The sequence below is a fragment of the Corvus brachyrhynchos genome, unplaced genomic scaffold, assembly GCF_000691975.1.
Source record: "Corvus brachyrhynchos isolate BGI_N302 unplaced genomic scaffold, ASM69197v1 scaffold223, whole genome shotgun sequence".
In the NCBI taxonomy this organism is placed as follows: domain Eukaryota; kingdom Metazoa; phylum Chordata; class Aves; order Passeriformes; family Corvidae; genus Corvus; species Corvus brachyrhynchos.
The window spans coordinates 386,148-389,994 of NW_008237174.1; positions in this window are offsets into that span (position 1 = coordinate 386,148).

Genomic DNA, 3,847 nt, shown 5'->3' on the forward strand with positions numbered 1-3,847 from the left:
TTTGTGTTCATATTTATGTATTTATTTAGCAAACTTTGGGGGGAGTCTGGAGATCAGCTTTTTAGGAGCGTGGATTGGACACAGACACCACCTCCCTCCTCTGCTGTCTGTCCTCCATGGCACCTCCTTCCACATGGACTTTCCTCTCTCCTAAAGCCTGCCAGCCTGCGCCAGGGGCTGGAGACCCTGGGGACGGACATCCAGAAGCTCTTCTCTGCTTGAGAGTGTCCCCACCACCTCTGACACATCTCCCGACGTGCTCCGCCAGGCTGGTGCTGTCCCTGTGAGACAGGTGCTGCCTCTGATGCTCCCGGGCTGCAGGGAGTGGGGCACAGTGATTGCACCTCGGTTTCTCTATGGCCAGGTCTCCCCACAACCCACTCCAAATCCAAGAAGCCTCTCAGGTGCTGCTGCCTGCACGGCTGCCGGGGCCCACTGGGATGCTCAGGCAGGTTTTGGTGGCATCGCCCATGGATGGACAGATCAGGGCATGCAGCTTCTCTCCAGGATGCACAGGGACCAGAAGACAGATGTATGTGGTGGTCTGAATGTACGCCCCAGGAGCCAGGAGTTGGCAAGACTTGCCCATGGAAAGGGCTGCTGGTTGCTTCTGCAGTCACCCACTGCCTCCAGCAGGATACAACCACATCCTGAATTACCCCTGCTCCCAGGCAGCTCCCTTAGGGCTGGTGGAGGCTCCTGTGCTGCTGGGAGCAAGCTGGGAGCGGTGTGTGCCCCATGGATGTCACTGCAGGCAGGAAAACTTTTGCTTGTCCCCATGTCCCTGCCACAGGGCTGGGACAAGTCACCCTGTCCTCCCCAGTTTCCCAGTGCCCTCTCAGTCCCTCCTGATGCTGCAGGTCCCCATGCAAGAGCATTCCCCTGGCAGAGGGTGCTGCCATCACTGTGTTTCAGAGTGAGCTGCAAGGGACCTGTTTGTGACCTGCGTACACAGGCACGCGTCACCCGCAGTGCACCAACCCACCCTCCTCCTCCTCCTCCTCCTTGTCCCCCGAGGCGGCTGTTTATGAGTAGCCAGGTGAAAGCAGATGGAGCGAGGCCAAACAAACCCCAGGTCCCACAAACCAGCTGCCTCCGTTTGCCCAGTCCGTTGCCAAGGGCAGGAGTGCCTCACAGTCCTGCATTTGGGGAGGGTGAAAAAACCACCTCCGCCATCTCCAGAGCTTTGCCAGCGGGAGGGTGACAGGTTTGTTCCGTGGGATGGCAGCACACAAGGTCAACAGGTTTGGTTCCATTTCCCTGCCCACTCACCCTCAGCCCAGGGTTTTATCCCAGAGCCTGCATGGAGCCAGCAGTGGTTTCCCTGCTCTTTGCCCCCTGTCACAGTTTGCTGGGCTCCGGGCAAAGAGCAGCACTGGGGTCTCTGCTGTGGTTTGCTGTTGGTGGTGGCGGAGCCAGAGGAAGCAGGAGGGCATTGTGCCTGTGCCTGCACCCCTGGGTCTGGCAGCAGGAGGAAGCAGGAGGGCATTGTGCCTGTGCCTGTGCCTGCACCCCTGGGTCTGGCAGCACCAGGGCTGAGGAGCTGAAATCCAGGGCTGAACACTCAGCCACGTCCTGCGGGGCACAGGGAGCCCAGGGCCACCGCTCTGGGCCAGTGGGACGGTGATACACCAGCACCACTCTGCTCCAATCCAGATGTCCCCTCCGATGGCCAGGGAGATGAGCCCTGCCACCTGGCCCAGGGGACCCAGCTCCAATCTGCTCTCACACTGCCAAAGGCATGGTTCCCTGGGCCTGCCAGCTCCCAACCTCCTTAGTCTGATGGTGCAAAGGTCCCGAGGCCGGGAGGGACCCACAGAGGCCGGGACTTCAGCTGAGCTGTCCCCGGCTCCAGGGACGAATACGCCGTGCAGCTGAGGGGCACTCGAGGCTGTAATCCCCCCCATTCCCCAGTGTCTCCCAGTTCCCAAGTGCGTGGGATGGAACCAAACCCCCAAACAAGCCCCTAGGCGCTGGTGCTGCACTGGGGGACCCCTGAGAGCTGGGGAACGCCATTCCCACGGGAGCCCCAGCCCCCTCCTCCCTGTGTGTGTGTAGCCGTGGTTGCCTGCATGGAGTGGTGTCCGTAGCGTAGCGCGTGTTGCCGTGTACACCTGGGCTGCCGTGGGTTTGCCTCCAATAAAGATGGTAATGAACTCCTCAACTCCTGCGGTGCACGGGGGTGATTCCTGGCCAGGTGTGGCGTCCCCACCTCTGGGAACTAAAAGAGATGGTGCCCAATCCTGGGTGCCGGGGCTGAAGGGGTGCTGGCAGCAGCAGCAGCAGCGCGATGGAGCGGTGCTCGGTGGGAGCTGCATCCGGCTAAATTTGGAGCTTGCGAATTTTTTTTTTTTTCCTCAGTGGGGTCTAAATTTAGCAGGCACCGGTCACCATCCCCCCTCCCAGCCCTGGTTCTCCAGGGGTTTCTGCTCTTCCTGTGACCTCCCACCCGCCTGTCCTAGAGCTGCACTCGGCCTCATCACCTCTCCCTGTCCCAGGGGTGCTGAGCAGCCCGCAGATGGTGCGGATCTGCCGCTGATGTGGGGTGCCCACTGTGCCCCCCAGCTCTGCAGTGACCCAGCTCAGCCCCTCTGCCCGCTGTGCTCCCCGGCCCGGGTTTTGCCACCCGCCTGCCCATGTGTCATCTGCTAATTTTACCTGCAGTGATTTAATCCTGGTTGCCTTTGTGCAGAGGGGAAGTGAGAGCACGAGTGCCTGCAGAGCCCCCCGGGAGCGGCCCCCAGCAGCAAGGACACCCCGTGCCCTGTGTGCTTCCTCCCCTGGCACGAGGTGTATCCCAGCAGCCCCCCCATCATTCCGCCCGGGACACGAAGGCAGATGAGCTACCTGCCGTGACCACCATCAGCCCTGGGGGCTGGAGGTGGCCCTGGAGGGCTTTGGGAGCTCATTGGTAACCCAGCATCGACAGAGGAGTTCCTGCCAGCAGCCCAGAGACACGCTGGGCAGCTCTCCCAGGACATTGACAAGCCCACGACCTGAGGATTTCAAGCTGGCCAGGACATCTCTGTACCGACAGGCTTCCTAGCCCCTGGGCAGCTTCCCAGGATCCAAGCAGAAGGTTCCTCTCCTTCCTAAGCTGAGATGTGCAACATGTAACCAAACACCTTGGTTTTGCCTTCTCCAGCAATAACTTCCTAGTCTCCCTCCACAACAATGTGAGGCCTCCGCACAGCCCATTTATCTTGTGCAAAGTGCTGCGTCCTCCCTGAGCAGCCACCGACAGGGCCCCATGGCAGGTCTCACCACCTCGTAAGGAAACGAAGGCACTTAGCAGGGAAATGCTGCAGTGGGGGGCCTGGCAGGCACCCAGTAGCACCACTCTGTCCTAAATTCGTTCCCAAACCTCTGGGACATTTGGTGTCCTTCAAGGGTGGGTGTCCAAGGGTGTGCTTGGAGGGGTCCGTGGCAGGGGCAGCCCCAAAGCTGCCCTTGCAGGTGGGAACTAATTTTCCCATGTCCCTTTTTAAAGGCAACCCTGGCTCCAGGGTGCCTGCAGGGGCAAGGCTGCCCAAATCAGTACTCAGGCATGGGTTAGCCCTGGCCTCGCAGGGGGTGCCGTGTGACGCTGCCTTCCTCGTGCGAACCACCTCCCAAGAAAGCAGAGGGGACCCCACGGCCTGCGAGGCCCAAGGTCCACCCCATCTACACGGCTCGCTGTGTGGCAGGTCCTTGGGCACGTTGTGCACGGACACGGTCCTTCCTCGCCACCCTGGACCCGGACCAACCCGAGGGTTGTCCCACCAGCTCTCCCACCCTCAAGGCCGCCCGTTAAGTCCCATCGCCGCTCTTGCAGAGGGCCGCGGCCCCTTTAAATCCTGCGCTGCCC